The 17,256-nt window shown below is 35.2% G+C and overlaps 1 pseudogene; it reads right to left on the bottom strand.

Moving 5' to 3' along the window:
* Positions 1–13,035: 13,035 nt before the first annotated feature.
* LOC112801318 (uncharacterized) lies at positions 13,036–16,842 on the bottom strand (annotated as a pseudogene).
* Between the last annotated feature and the right edge of the window lie 414 nt (positions 16,843–17,256).

The following is a 17,256-nucleotide window of genomic DNA, read 5'->3' as shown; positions in this document are numbered from 1 at the left end:
GCTATACTATCCCCAGATAGAGATCCTGCAAGTGCAAAGGCTTTCGATTTCTCTGAACCAATGACTTTATCTCTAAAGGAGATCTTTGTAGATTTTGAAAAACCCTCTTGTGAAAAATTCTCCTGGGCACCGGATGCACCCCACCCACACTCTCCCCCTTATCTCTTCCGACGGCATGGCCGACATTCTCCTCTGTGTTTCGCCCTCAAACACTCGTTCCCGCTCTCTCCTTCTCTCATTCTCTCTGAGTACGGAGTACCTACATATCGGATCTGTTCCTTCTAAAATGTCCATCTATATATAATTAATTAATTACACCTAATTATCTCATTTTAACAAACAATAAACACGTTATTTTTTCATATTAAAAAAAAGCCTATTCATGGTGTATATTTAATTATTTATGTTAAAATTAAAATCAATTGATCTGAGAGGTCGTTCATAAAATTAGCCCACTTAATTCTGTGTTTTTAATTGTAATGACTTTTTAACTATGATCATGTTCAAATATTTATATAGTAAGTTATTATCTCAACATGTATGTGCCCGAAACATCAACTTAATTTCTCTATGTATATTAAAATTTAATTATTTGTAAAAATATATTTTTAAATATAAAATATATATTAAAAATAAATTAAATAATACAAATATTTATACATAAATATAAAATGATTGGTTTGTAAATTTTTTAAATAAATAAAATAAATATTAAAATTACACTAATAAACCTGTTAAAGTTACGTTACGTTTATACATTTTATTACATATCTCATCTTCAACATGGACGAGTTAATTATTAATGTATCTCATCCTTAACATAGATGAGATAAGCAACGGAGAATTAGCAGTATATTTAGTTTGCAAACGAGATAAAATACTATAATTTTTATGAACGTATTTCGTCTATGCGAGGAATGAGACACATTCGTAACTAACGCATCTATGCTTAACGAAGACAAGATACGTGTTTTACATATGGGATAATAACTTTCAACTATATAAATATACTTAATACAAGCATAATAAAGTCCAATAATATAAATAAACATGGTCTCAAAGTATAAATTTAATATAAGTATGAACTGTAAAATAGTCTCAGACTGTATACTCAATATCAAATTAAGATATAAATAAGCATAATACACTTTCTTAATAGATAATAATAACCTATGGGGAGGGAAGGGGAGGCTGATGATGCAGATGACCAACGATGCTGCATATTGGCGGTTATAGTTAAATTTAGCAGGTAGGCCTCTGATAATATTGTGGATACTTACGCAGTTACTGAGAGTACTATGGATCTATCATCCGACCATAGTCCACTAAAGGTTGCCTTTGGCTATGATCATCCTTAGTAACTATGTCCAACTGAGGAGGGAGACATATAAGTTAGTATCCACAGCTGAGTGACCCCAGATGGTGGAGGAGGATGAGGAGGTGGTGGTGGTGTTGCTGTTGATGAGGTGTTGGCTGCTGCATCACCATGCTAGATACATCAGTCTGACAACTCCTGTACTAGGGGTTTCACGGTGAGGTTTGGTTCGGTTATTTAAGAAAAAGTCACCCGATCTAATTTTATATTAATTTTTTGGTTTTGTTTGATTCGATTTTTTTCTAAAGCCAACCAAACCAAATCAATTAAAATCGATTTAATTTGATTCAGTTTTTTCACTTTTTCAATTAATTAAAAAATATCCTGTTCTAATCATATCTAGTGTAAATATCATAAAAAAATCAAAACACTAAAGCAAAAATAAAAATCTAAAAGAAATAATCATATAAAAAATTATAATAAAAAATTAGAATAAGACATGCAATTAGAATCAAGAGGAAATAATCAAATCCAAAACCTTAAACAAAAACTCATGACCAAGAACAAATAATCATAACCAAAAATCAAAATAACAAATCAAAACATAAACAAGTATTAGATCAGAACCAGAAAACAAAACTAATTACAAATAGTCAGATCCAAAAAATAATTTAAAATTGCGAATCACAAAGATGCGAATACAAAGTGCTGTAAACTATGAAGACGACGATACTGCGAACTGCAAAAGAAGAAGGCGCTGCAATTTGAGAAGATGGCAGCTGGACAGCTAAATATCGACGACAAAAAGGAGTAGAGGACTGTAAATCTGTGACTGAAAGAGGAGATTGCAGCTGTGAGATCGTGACCGTGAGTGAGAGAGCACAGAGCAGGTTTGTGATTTGGGCATGAGTGAGAGTAAGAGAGGTGGTGTACAGCATGGGTAAGAGGAAGGGATTGAGGAAGGGGGCCACGCCGAGAAGAGGGAAGCGCCTCTGCGATGGTGTTGTTTGGCAACGTCAAGGCTAAGAGGACGAAGGCGCTGTGGAGTGTGGGAGGAGAAGTTTTGGGCGAGAGGATTTGAGAGTGGAGTGGAGAATGGAGGGCATTATTGCGTTAGAGTTAGAGTGGCGGCTAGGTTAGAAGGTTTGGGCTTGGGCCTTGGGGTTAGAGGGGTTCGTTTATTTTAGGTTTTTAAGAATTCTAGTTCAGTTTGATTTGGTTAGGATTTTTCTGCCAGAACCGAAAACCAAACCGAACCATAGAAAAATAGCAAAATGTCATTTTTTCGGTTTTTGATTTTTCAATTTTCAATATTTTCGGTTCGGTTGGTTGGTTTTCTTTGGTTTGGATTGGATTTGAACACCCTTATCTTGTACTACAGTAATATCTGTGCGTGCAATGTCCAGTTGTGATCTAGTTCCACCTCCCTTCCTTGGTCGATGACATATGGCGTGCCAAGAATGACATATTGTGTGTTTGTCTGATTATGTGCGGGTACGATGGATTGATAACCTGTTGGTGGTGAGTTGCCAAAGATGTCCTAGAACAAGTCATCCAAATTCCTCATACTTGTTGAACTCAGCCGCCTCCTCTGACTCCATGTCTAACCTCTGCCTCCACTATTTGGCCATATGACTTTGCTTTACTGCCCTCTGTTGTCTAGCACCTGATCCACGAGGCTTTCCACCACTTGTACCCCTTGGCTCTCTAACACTTACTCCCTGACTCGCCTCCCTTTGCTTGGTACGACCTCTTTGCCTTGGGGCAGGTGTATTCGGTGAATGCTAAATGGCATTGCGAGGATGCATAGTTGTTGGTTGAAAGGTCATCTGGGAGTGGCGCAACTTTTGGGTTAGCAAGCACACCACCCTGTGACAGGAATCGAACCTTGCACGCACCTATCCACCAATCTATTTCGTTGGTGGATACAAGTCCCATCCGTGAGTTGGACAGGTATAAGGAGTTTGGGGATGACTTGTTCTAAGACAACTTTGGTGACTCACCACCACCACCATTGGATCAGCAGTCTACTGCACCCACATAGATTCTGACAGACACACAGTATGTCATGCCTAGCACGCCATATGTCGTCAACTAGGGTAGGGAGGTGGACCTAAAACACATCTGAGAGATTGCATGCGTAGATTCTACTGTAGTATATGGGTGATAGTCTGACATATGCAGCATTGTGATGTAGAACCGCCACCTCATCAGCTCCAGCACCAATACCACCTCCTCCTCCCCCACCTCCTGGGGTTACTTAGTTGTGGATACTGACTTATGTGTCTCCCCCCTTGGTTGAACTTATTTTAAAGATTTTAGCCCAAAGTCGGCCAACGGGCTTAAAATTACAAATGGGCCCAAACCCATGATATATAAGGCCTTCATTTAGGGCATTTCGGCATTCTATTCTCCCAAAATAGAGAGAGAGCCACGAGAGTGAAGAAGAGGAGAAGAGAGAACCAAACCCTCGATACTATTCACTTATTACTTTAATTCCATTTTTCTCTCAATCCGGAGCTCCGATTGACGATCTATTTGCGGCTATGCATTCGTCTTGACTTCCTCTTTATTTCTATTAAACTATTGTGGTAAGAAATTTTGAGATTCTTTTGCCATTTTTTATTTCTCTTTTGATTTTGTGTTTTGGATTTGAGATGTTGAGAGAATCGTGATTTTGATGTTTAAGAGAAGCTTAACCTTGAGTTCTAGCGGGGTTTTGACCCATGAAAATGTGATACAAGGTAAGAAAACTCTTTTTCTTTAATTTTCCCATTTTAAGTGAAAACCCTAGTATAAATGTTTGAATAATTGATGTAATTAGATTATATGGTGTAGCTTGGGTGCTTGATTTATTTCAGTGCATGTTAGACGCTTGGGTTGATTGTGGAGCACTTAGTGGAGGCTTGGGGCTATTGGTTGAGGCGTGGTTTTGATCGGAGAGAGAATTCAAGGGTTGGGTGTAAAACCCACAAAAGTAATAAACAATTAGTCAATAAATTAATAATTAATTAAAGAAATTAAAAAATTAAATTTTATAGTTTAAAGAGGTAGAAATAATTAAAATACGAATTTTGACACTAATTTTAAAAGTTTTGGTCCAAATTTGGGTCAAACGAGCCAAACCAGTTGAACCAGATCTGTATTAGGCCTAAGGCCCAACCCAACAACACATTAATGAATGGCTTTAGCCACTCTCTCTCCCCACATTATGAGTTTCACGCTAGAAACATAAAGGGAGAAGGGGGAAGAACCTCAAACCGTAACCCTAAGTTTCATCTCATCATATCTTCCAATCCGAAGCTCCGATCGCCGCACTGTCTACAGTTACATGACCACTACGTAAAACTCTATAAAGCCAGTACTCAATTTAGTAAGAAATCCACATTTTCAGTTTCAACGCTCTCTTCCCCAATTTTGAAAATTTCAATGTTGAGGGTGTTGAAATTTTTTATTCTTTGATGTTCTAGGGTCCAATTAGCTTAAGAAATTAGCAAGATTTTGTTCGATTAAGGCATGTATAAAGTAAGGATTCTCAAATCCTAGTGAATTCCTTGATTATATGTGGTTGGGTATTGAATTTGTGTGTGTATATGTAATGGTATGAATTAGGTAGTATGTATATGTAATTTGGAGCATATTTGTGAAAATTGGAAGCTTGAGTTATGCTTTGGTTGCTGAATTTTGGTGGTGGAGGCTTGTGACCTTGCTTATTTGAGGTGTCTTTAGCATAAGGAGAAATCGACTAAGGTATGGTTTTAGTTTCTTGTATATAATATGTAGTGTGTTGTGAAAACATAGGCTAGAAGACCCAGGATAAGATGAATTGTGTGTTTGATGCCTATTTAGTGATTTTAGTCAATATATTATGGGTTAGATTGATGTGGATAATTGGTATGTTAGTGAAAGGTATGAATGTGGTGTATAGTTGATGAGGTGATAGCTTAATAAACTATAATGATACGTTGGTGATTGATGTTGTAGTGAGATTAATGAACATGAATTATTATTGTTGGAGTTGGACTTGATGATTTTGTGGAATGGGACATCATGATATGAAAGTGAAGTGTTGAAGTGTGGTTTGGTATGTGTTAGTGCTGTGTATAGTTGTGAAAGATTGGTAAGAAATTGTGATTTGTTGAAAATAGAAGTTTGATAATTTTTGAGAAAAACTTATTTTTGACCAAACTTTGGCAAGCCATAACTCGGCTTCCGAACCCCCAAACTTTTCCAAACTTGTCTTAAATAAAAATTAGGTCTATAAAGTTTACGCTGTTCAAAGAACGAACTAAAAATGATTTCTAACAGAAAAGTTATGCGCGTCGAAAGTTTGGTGTGTAAAGGATCCTGCAGCACTTAACAATTTTTAGCCATTTTACAGAACTCGCGTACGCGAGCACACACGCGACGCGGGCATTCTATTCGGGTTTGATGTCATGCGTACGCAAGAGGGTGCACGCGTACGCGAGGATGTGAATTTAAGGGGTCGCGTACGCGGACACTCGCACACGACGTGAGCAATCAATTCGGGTCAGGCTCGCGTACGTGAGCAGGGGTCGCGTACACGGAAACATGGCTACGTACGTGAGACCCTGTTTTTCAACAACTTGAGTTTTGTGATTTAAACATGATTTTGAACCTCTAAATCTCTATTTTTACTTTTTAAGACCCTAAAACTTAGTTTTAGACATAGTGAGGGAGCTAAACCTTGAGAGAGTGGTAACTTGGAAGTGAAGAAAGTTTGTGAAGTGGTGAAGTATGATTTAGAAGTGCAGAAATGCTGAGTATGTAATGAGTATTGGCCATGGTGAACAAGAATATTGAACTTGAATGAATAATGATAAATGAGAATGATTGATGATGAGTATGTTTGAGTTTTCTCTATGTTGTAAAGCGTATCGGGTACTATATCCCAAGAGCGTGGCGGGCGCTATATCCCAAGAGTGTGGGAGCACTTTATCCTGAGAAGTGAGTCCGGCACTATATCCCATGAGTGTGTCGGGCACTATATTCCGAGAGTGTGGCGGACGTTATATCCCAAGAGTATGGGAACACTTTAACCTAGGAAATGCGACAGTCACTATATCCTATGAGTGTAACAGGCACTATATCTCGAGAGTGTGATGGGCATTATATCTCAAGAGTGTGGAGGCATGTCAGAGAGATGATATTCAGGTTACCTATCGGGTGTGTCGGGTCCTGGCAAAGTAACCGATACATGAGCTCACGGCCAATAGGAAAGGTATACATCATATGCATATGTGTGTTTTGTTTGATTGTGCATTAATTGGGCTTGCCTATGTGATTATTATGCTTACCTGCTATAATTGCTACCTGCCGTATCTGTATCCTACTTATGTTTGCTTTGTCTGTTTCGTTTGTCTATGTGGTTCTACTGGAGTTTTAGAGGATGGGAGGAAGGCGAGAAACATATGGCATAAGTTAGAGTTAAGTTAGGATTAAGTTAGAATCTGGGTATCTTAGATGGCTCACCTTGTATGTTGATTTTAAACTTTAACTATAAGCTTTAAATCTGAGTATCGGAGTTATAGGATCACCTCTGACTTTCCCGGGGCCTTATATCTTATATATGTGGACACATTTACCATGTTGAGAACCCCCGGTTCTCATCCTATACAAATGTTATTATCAGATACAAGTTGAAAGGCACATCGCTAGGCGTCTGGAGTTCCTGTCACAGTGGAGTTGGGACTTTGTATTTTGGGTTATTTTGATGTATATGTACATGTATATGTATTGTGTAGACTTTTCCCTTATTCTGTTTAGCTTTTGTGCCTCATAGAGGTTTTATGGAGAACTAGAACTCCCTTTTGAGTATTTTGAGGATTTGGATTATATATGTATGTATATGATATTCTCTGGCCAGCCTTAGCTTAGCAGGCTGAGCCCATGGCTCAAATATTTTGTATCATTGACTCTCTACTCTTATTATATATACATGTATCTCTACTTTCTTCATACGCAAGTAATCGTTACCCTTGAGTGTTGTGCTTTTATTTTTCATGTTTTTGCTTAACCAACCTTCAAGACTCATTGAATATTATATTCTTTCAACTACTATTTTATATATATATATATATATATATATATATATATATATATATATATATATATATATATATATATAATAGAGGTCGTAATACTACACCACCTCTGTTTTACGGCTTAAGCGTAAAGCTCTGTGTGGTAGGGTGTTACATTGGGAACCGCTGTCAACAAGGTAGAATTTTTTCTTAAAATTATTTTATTACTAAGAATTATTATAAATCGATATCGATATGAAAATTATATTTTTGTTGATTATGCGAGTTTCATGAATTGGTATGTTTGAATGTTGGGTGAATTATGTGAATTGTTAGTGGCATTGCCACGTTATAGTTGTGATTGTGAATGAATACTTGTGATGAGCCTTGATTTGGGTGTTGGTATTGAAATGGAGAGAATGTCTTTGGTTTTCAAAAAGGAAATGAATTGAGAAGTGGCCAAAATGACTTTATGTAGAATTTGGTAAAAATATATTTTTGACCAACTTCGACAGGCCATAACTTGGCGCTTGGAGTTTGGATTTGAGTGAAATTTATCTTAGATTAAAGCTAGTAAAAATATCTTTAAAACTGTCTAAGAATGGATAAAAATAGAGTGTTATAAAAGAAGTTATGAACGTTTGAAAACTAGTGTTAAAAACTAAAATTTCAGATTCTGCAGAAAATAAAAAAATTTGGCTGGTGTGCATGGGCACCAATCAGAAGGGGTGTTGCAACTCATGCATATGCACGAGAGGGGAATTGCCAGTTGTGCGTACACACAAGGAGTGATGCGTACCCACGAGGGGTAATACGTACGCACAGATCCTATTTTGTTAAAAAAAATTCTGTTTTTGACTGTTTGACTTTTTCGACACGCTTGTAAACTCCTATAACCCCTAAATAAAGTCTGATAACTTGTTTTTAAACTTTGGATAGAGTGTGACTAAGTCCTATGAATTAAAATGAATTATTTCTGGTTAAACACTTGGTTAACCGTATGATATTGTTGTGGGGATGGAGGTTCGTCCCGCTTACGGTGAGGAGGTGGTGTTATCTCGCTCACATGATAATAAGATTAGTAGCTGATAAAAGATGGGGTTAGTGAATCTAATAAGTTGTGATTTTGATTATGTTAATGATGAGTTTGATGATGATAATGATTATGATTGAAAAGTGTGTTGGACACTATAACCTAAGAGTGTGCTGGGCACTATATTCCAAGAGTGTGCTTGCACTATATTCCTAATAGATGGTGATTATGAATGTTATGAGGTTTGATTGAAATATTATTGTGACTGATTGTGGCCTGAATGCCTGGATTGACAAGGTCGGAGGTTTGTCCCGCTAGCGTGGCAAGGTCATGGGTTTCGTCCCGCTTGCGTATTTGGTTTGGCACCTGAACCCGGCAAGGACGGAGGTCTCATTCCGCTTGCTTGTGGTTGCGGTGTGATGTGAGAAAGGTGACAGGGCACTCTCCCTTTGAGACAAAACGATACTCCCAATGAGAAAGTGACATGGCATTCTCCCTCTGAGACAAGCTAAGTGACAGGGCACTCTCCCTCTAAGACAGAATGATACCTCCAGTGAGAAGCTAACAGCGCACTCTCCCTCTAAGACCGACTTGTGATAAGCCCAGATATTTTTCTCCTGGAGATGTACAATCGAGAGACAATGTTCGGGTTAATTATCGGATGTGTCAAATTTTGACAGTTTAACTGACACGTGAGCTCATGGCCAGTAAAATAGGCATGGATCATATTGTATTTGTTTGAAATTGCTTGGGTCTGCATAATTATTTGTTTTGCCTAATTGATATTTTGTTAACTGCTAAATGTACTATTTGTCATAATTGTTTTCTATGTGTGATTGTTTGATTATCTATTTGATTGCTTGTACTTGTGACTTGTTGGTTCAGATTATGATGGTGAGGTGACTATGATTGGTTTATATGTGTGTATGTACATTTTCAAGAAAAAAGTATTTTTGGTTTCCAATAAAAAGTCAATACGAATTTGAGTTAAAGGCTCATATTTTATTATTAAATATATAGATGTTGTCGTAATATTTTCGCTATCACAGTAGCATAACCAGAAGTGTGACATTTTAGTAGTAAAAGTGTTACATCCACGAATCTCTACCGCCTCCACAAAATCTTCTAGCACAGTCTTATATGGCACCTCTACTACCACGACCTCAGGGGCCTACCCGCCATATTTGACCGTCGACATGCAGTACAGCTAGTATTCTGCATAGTTCATTATCATTATTAGCCTCCTTTTTCCCCATAATTCATTATTATCTATTAAGAAAGTGTATTATGCGTATTTGTATCTCAAATTGATATTGAATGTATAGTTTGAGAATATGTTTATAGTTCATGGTTATGTTGAATGTATAATTTGAGACTATGTTTATCTGTATTATTGGACTTCATTATACTTGTATTAAGTATGTTTATATAGTTAAAAATTATTGTCCCATATGTAAAACGCGTATTTTATCTTCAGTATGAACACGTTAGTTACAAATGTATCTCATTCCTAGCATAGACGAAATATATTTATAAAGGCTACAATATTTTATCTTGTCTGGGGACTAGATACATTGCTAATTCTTCATTATTTATTTTGTCTATGCCAAAGATGTTAAAAACTAACTCGTTTATGTAATAAAGAATATAAACGTAAATAAATCCTAGCGTGTTTACTAGTGTAATTTTAATATTTACTTTATAGGTTTAACTAATATACCCTAAGAGCATATGATAAATTTATAATTAGCTAAAAATTTTAAATATTTTTACTTAATAAATATAAAATAAATACATTAAAAATTTATTTTTTTTAAATTTTTAATGAAAACTTTCTTAATTTATAAATTTAGTGGACACAAGAAAAATAACCTCTTATTTTATTTATTTGAAAGAAAAAATCTTGATTTAGTGATTTATTTCTGTGTTTACATAGTATTTTCGTTAATTTTATTGTATAAATAAATTATATATGAAACAAATTGGTTAATCTCTCTCTCTGAACTGAGATTTTCTATTATTGGGTCAACTTTTGTATGGTGGGAAGCTGACTCGCAACCAACAAATACCCCTTAGCTTAATTCTTTTTTAATTTATCTTCTTCCTGTCGCAACCAAATCCGAATATATTCTATGATATAATATTATATTAGTAGGTGAAACTTACAGCTATTTATCTTTTAATTTGATAATGATGCCAACGTGCGTGGGAACCGTATATTATCTATATGAATATGATTATTCAGCATGCTTAATTAGCCTTCATTTCGTTGTAACAATATTAACTAGTAATTTGTCGCATGCTTTTCTGTTGTATTGTATGGCATCCACATGTGAAGTTTACGGTCAAACTCGAAATTGCAGAGAATACCTCATCCTTCATCATCATTCTTATGTTGGAAAAAAGCAATGATCCGTCCAAAAAGAAGCAATATGAAAAATTTTTGGAAGGTGAAGTATAGTTTCTCACTTTAAATATGTACCATAAAATAATATTTAATGCATATAACTTATCAAGAAAAAAATGTTTACCGCATGTATTAAATACATATTTTTTTTAGTATTAGTATCCGAAAAAAGTTTATTCAGCTTCTCCAACCTAATTATATATATGTTCCGTTTCCAACTGTCATTCTCTGGCTTTTGTAGACAATTAATTAATCATACTGAATATTTTGTCGCATGACACATATGTCAGGCATATTCTCCTTCTTTTCTTTGTTATTTTTATTCTGATTTAACTGGCTTTTAAAAATTTCAAAGCAAAACTAAATGTAGGTTGCTAGGTTGGTATAACCAAATTAAACTAAGGTATTAGTAGCTGGTTAAACTGGTTTGAAGCTAGCTCAGTAGAAACTAGAAAGTAAATGTGTATGTACTACTAGATGTGAGTAAGAAAACTCTGTGATGCACGGACAGGGACACGACATGGAATAGGCTAACACATGAATTTTAAAATTTTATAAGATACGAGAACACGCATACATATAAAATATAAAGTATTTTTTAGATAAATCATAATAATATTTTGATATTTTATTGATATTAAAATATAAATTAATTTTTTAATTCTTTTTAATGTCTTATTTTAATTATATTAAATATTTAAAATATTTTTTATTTTAATAAATATTAATATATACTATATCTAAATTTATTTTAAGAATATATATTAAGAATAAGATTGGACACGTTGACATGTGATGATATTTAAGTGTGTCTAAGTGTGTTTGGAGAAAATTTTTTTACTTTTTATTAAGATACGGTTAGACACAGCAGACACGCGTATCAGACGAGTGTCGGTGAGTGTCGTGTCCAAAATATGTCCGTGCTTCATATAAAAAAGTTAATTAGTGATTAGTATAAATTCAAAGTACACCTTTCCATAATATCATAGATTGGAAAGTAACTAAGAATCCTAGCTCACTTTTTAACTATCTTCATAGTATTTAAATAAACAAATTTTGAATTATTTATTTATTTATATGAGAACTACTTAAACTTCTATTAGAATTACGAAAACAGATACAGTTTCTTTTTTAAAAAAAAAAAACTTTCTTCATTTCCTTTTTATAAAAATCATGTAATAACTAATAAGCCCCTCCCAACCCCACTCCCTTTTGTTTTGAGCATTGGAGTTTTTCTTGTGTGTTGTCCAGAATTAATTTTCTCAAGGTTGGAGGGGACCATTAATCCGGGAGAAAAATCCAATAAACCAATAAGTTAGTAAAGAGAATTGAATCGCTTACAAGTGACAACAAAGGAATGCAGCTGAAATAGTATAGTAGTGAAATGCAGAGAATTTGATCATCAAACTTGCTTTATGCATATGGTGAAAATGCTGTATATAATGTACGGTAACTAGAAAGTCCAAGAGAAGAGTAGTAAATGGAATTGTGGTCATAGAATGAACAAGTAATCATCATCATTATTCATTCATTCACCTTGTTGCTGTTGGCACCATACGGCAATATATCTCTTCACAAATAAGAAAAGAAAAAGGTATATGCAAAATTGCAAACTCATTAACCACTTCAATTCAAATATACAACTTTCACCAACAAAAAAAAAAAAAGAAGACAAGGAAAAAAGGAAAAGAAAAGAAAAAACAATCAATCATGTTTCATGTTTACATTTGGAAGCTTTTCTTAAATAAAACTCAAGCTAAAAAAAAATCTCAAAAGTCTCTGTTATTTATTTAACCTCTATTATCTTATGCTTAACTAATGAGATTTTAAAGTGAAAGGGTGTTAAAATGTAATTATCAGGTACCCTGTTCTTTTCTTTTCCCTTCCACGATACAATGTGTCCTGTTATTAGTACACAACATTGCTTTGCAATGACAACTACACATTACTTTTCTACCTGGGGAAGAAAACGAAAGGGTGGAAATTGGAAATATACGACCATCTTTCTTTGTATATCAACAACTGCATCCTCTTTCTCAGTCTCTTATGGTGCAATTTGAATAAAAATACACTGAAGTGATAAGACAAAAACTATATATAAATAAAGAGAGTAATATATATAACTTTTTTCTTTCTTTTTTCCTTCCCCCAAAAAAACTTACATTAGAAGTATTTTTCTATTATTCACTCCTATGTGGCTTGCAAATGGCAAGTCAGTTATCCTCAAATTCCTTCACTACGTACCTGTTAGCACAAACCAAAAGATAATACGTTTGAGTTACCAACAGAATATTAATTTCAATACATACTGACTCTGCCTAGCATCCGAAGACAGAACCATATATTATAATTGTTGAGAGTAGTCTATCAATATGATTTACTATATACTTGCGTTCAAGCAACTAATACAACAATACAAACATAATCGCATTATAAAAAAAATCATTGTAAAATACTTACCATAATTCTGGTGCGCACTTTTGTGAAGTTGTAAATGGCTTTTATTAAGGAGCCATATCTCATGAAGTTCAATGATCCCATATGGCTATAATAAACATCTGTCAGAATCTATTCAAATATATATATACAAAAAAAAAAAAATTGAAACTTTTACTATTTACAAAAAACATACAAATGGAAGGAGATTAAATTTATGGTTTAATGATCCAGCAATGGAATTGAGAAGAGAAGTAGTTCTGCAACAGCAATACAGAGAGAAAGCAAAAGAGAGAATGCTTTTTTTTCTGATAAAATGGATAACAATGATGGTCTAAAGAACTTACACAATCTCAGTATACCGAATCCTCCATGCAGGAAAACCAAGGTGGCTTCTCACTGGCCCATAAACAAGTAAAAGGTCAGGTTCAGGACCCTTGCAACCTGACAGTGAAACCAGATGATTATTAAGTGAATATGTCCTGAACAAGAAAATTAACTATTTAAATGACTAGTAGGTTCAAAAAGAAAACAAACCAACAACTTTTAGTGCCTCATTCAGAAGAGGTTCTGATATCACTTGACCATCAATTTCTCCACCAAAGTTTTGTCGTTTCAAATTCTCTACAAAAATAAAATTGGCTGCTTTTACCATGGCCTCCTTTCCATCTGCGTAAGAAACAAATTCCAAAGTCATGTGCTCTGGAACGTGGAGTGTAATAGCTTCATTAACTTCCTGCACTGAACCAATGCTAGATCAGAACTCATTGACAGTGATTTCCATTGAATATCTATCCAATCCATACTTTCCCACCAACCCATTGCTTCAATCTCGATAATGATTACTATGGGCAACTAAGATATATTTCTTGTTTTGTGCAAGCAAATATCATAAGTTCATTAACATGTTATGAAAGAAGCATACTACCTAACCAAAAAATGCATATAGTACCTCTATTGGTTTTGCATTCTTCAATTTTCCAAATATGGTTTCTTTAGACTTCTTCAGCACTCCTAAAATGCAGAATTCAAGGAAAATATTTATACATGGCCTGAATCACAAAATGTTTATCATTACTGCTTCTCCAAGCTTCATACCATTCATGTCATAGAGGCAAACATTCTTTACCCCAATAGAATCCAGCCACTGCAACTCTGCAAGAGCTTGACAACTTTTGAAGTTTGGTGAGCATCTTCACTTTCTATGACAATGGCAAGGTACCGAAGCTTTGCTATATTAAGAGACTTGTATTTCTCCAATACTCCACAAGTGATGAAACAACTTTCAATGAAACAACGGATTGCTAATATGGAATGCCAAATGCTGAGAAGTATGTGTAGGAAGTACCAACGGAGTTGAAGCCCAACATTGCCCATCTGTTAAAAGCCTTTACCCACAATGAATACACTTTTAACATTTTCGATTTGAATGGAAAAGCATGCGCTCAGTTGCTGTGCCTAGACCAAGTAACCACTTAAACTTATGCCAAATGCTATTATGTTCAACAATAAACTGGACAAAAAATCCAGTTAAAAAATAATAGGACAAATCAAAGAGGGAACAGTATGATGCATTTAGATTGGAATATTGCATGATTTCTATGAAATATGGCATAGTCATGATCCATTGATCTTCCTAAACTAAAAACACCATAAAAGTAAAAGTTTAATTGAAAGATAAGTTTTTGATACTTTCAGTGCATTGAATAAGTCAAACCTAAAAAATTTCCATTATTATCTTCTTAACAAGTTCCCCGGGACATTTTTTAGCTACATCATTTACTTAATCAGTAACTGTATTATTGCCAGTTCCAAACATGTATTATACACATTTCCCCCCCTTGTCTTTTTACTCTAATTTGTAATAAATCATGAAAATTGAACACTCACAGTGAGAACGGAATGAGACAACTTGCGAACTAGATATTTCAAATCCATGATCCTAACAGTATGCAAAACATAAAATCCATCAAATTCCAAAGAACATATTATCGCATTCACTCAACAGTAACACTAAACAATAATGTGAGTATTTTGAATCGAAATTAGGAAGGTCAATAGAGACAAATTCTGGTGTTTGATGAATCTCAGAAAGGAAGAAGAAGAGTAATGAACAAGGTTGCGAGAACCGAACGGGTCATCAGACCGGTCGAGCTATTGGTTCAATGGTTTAATGGTTCAACCGGAGTCAAATCGTGGTTGAACCGATTTAATTAAATATATGAATAAATTATTAAAATTTAATATATAATTCCAAATATACAAATTTAATCATTTTTAAACTAATAATCCTCTCAAGTCTAGAAAGAAGGGCGAACAAGAAATGGCACCACAAACCAACTTCTAAAAACTAGAATTCATGCATACACGGGTTCAAAGACCTGACAAAACCCTTACAATCAAGGTGATGACTTTGGTCTTTTTCCCGTTACATACAAATTGAAACATCAGTCAACATTCAGCAGAAAGAAAATTATAGGAAACAGGTAAACAAAGATAATACATAAACATGTTCTTACTCTTAATTAATACTCATTTGTTTCAAAATAAATAAATATACAAATAAAGTAGTTCATGGAAAATTCTATGTATATAGACAAATTGTCTAAAATAAATTAATTATTACTACTTTTTCTAAATTGATAGTTATTTTGAAACCAAATTGAACCAAAACGAATTAATTATTTGCAAGAGTGAGATCATTCATCTCTCGTGATTGCAGGAATGCAACTTGAACTCCTTGCAATGGCTCATTTCTTGGGTCCATTTTGTTCTTCTTCAGTATAGCTTTCATGGCTTCAGCTTGGAACAAAACAGGGAAAGCAATAGCATACTTGATGAACCTAACACAAGCGTTTATGTAATAGAAAACAACAAAAGCAATACCATACTTCCAATCAAGTGTTCAACAAAAGCCTTCCAATCAAATATTCAACAACAAAAACCCAGAATCCAAGAATAGAAAACTCAGCATCAAAAACTAAGAAATTCAAAAACAGAAAAACTAAGCATATAAGCAAGATTCAGAATAACCCAACTCAAAATAGAAAAATCCAAATTCAGCATCCAAACTAAATTCAGAATCATATAAGCAACATCCCAACTCAAAACAGAATCCCAACTCAGAATCTAGTACACAAACTCAACTCAGAAGTTAGAATCTTAGAAATTGAAACTGAAGAAGAAGTGGGTTACCCGAGACACGGCGAGGCAAGAACGGCGGTGACAGAGTGAGCTCGGAAGAGGATCACTTTGCCACGGCGAGGCCCCGAACAGAGATTCCCGGCGAGGCTCTGGGTAGAGATTCACGGAGAAGAGGACCGGATTGAAGAGGATCGAGCAACCGTTCGCGACTGAAGAAAACAGGGCCGACGAGCAAGCGTTTGCGAAGGCGACACCAAGAGCTCCGAGAGCTTCGCGCGATGTAGAGGAGAAGAGGGTCGAACGGACCTTCGAGAGACGACGAAGGCACGGCACCCTCTGTCACACCCGGCGGCGATGCCACCCTCTACCCGACGACGAGTTCCGGGCGGTGGTGATGAAACGTAATTTAGGTTTGTGAGTAAAAGGGGGAGGGGGTTGTTCGCGTTATGTTGCAGTGTCGCCCGTTTTTCCTTTTTTTTTTAAATCAAAATTCAAAACGCACCGTTTGGGAGGGGGGAGTGAACCGGGCCTCCAAAAAAGGGACCGGTCAACCGATTTTTTCACCGGTTTTTGCAAGATGGTTTTGGGTGTCAACCAAATTGGCCTGACGATTAATTTCTGGTTAAACCGGTTGAATCGGCCAATCTGGTCCGATTTTCAGAACATTGGTAATTAAATCGAATACAAAAGAAGAAGAAAGAGGATCAAAATTAAAATCAAAGAAGATAATTAAAAGAGGAAAAACAGAAAAAGATGGGTGAGAAAGTAGCATTACCTTGTCACGTGGTATGCGATGCAATAAACGCGAAAATGGCGTTTATTATTGTTACATTATTCTAATCAGTTACACCGAAAACCATGAGCAATGAGCACTTAT

The sequence above is a fragment of the Arachis hypogaea genome, chromosome 5, assembly GCF_003086295.3.
Source record: "Arachis hypogaea cultivar Tifrunner chromosome 5, arahy.Tifrunner.gnm2.J5K5, whole genome shotgun sequence".
Classification (NCBI taxonomy): Eukaryota; Viridiplantae; Streptophyta; class Magnoliopsida; order Fabales; family Fabaceae; genus Arachis; species Arachis hypogaea.
Note: the sequence above shows the minus strand (reverse complement) of the source record. Positions and strands in the feature narration are given on the sequence as shown.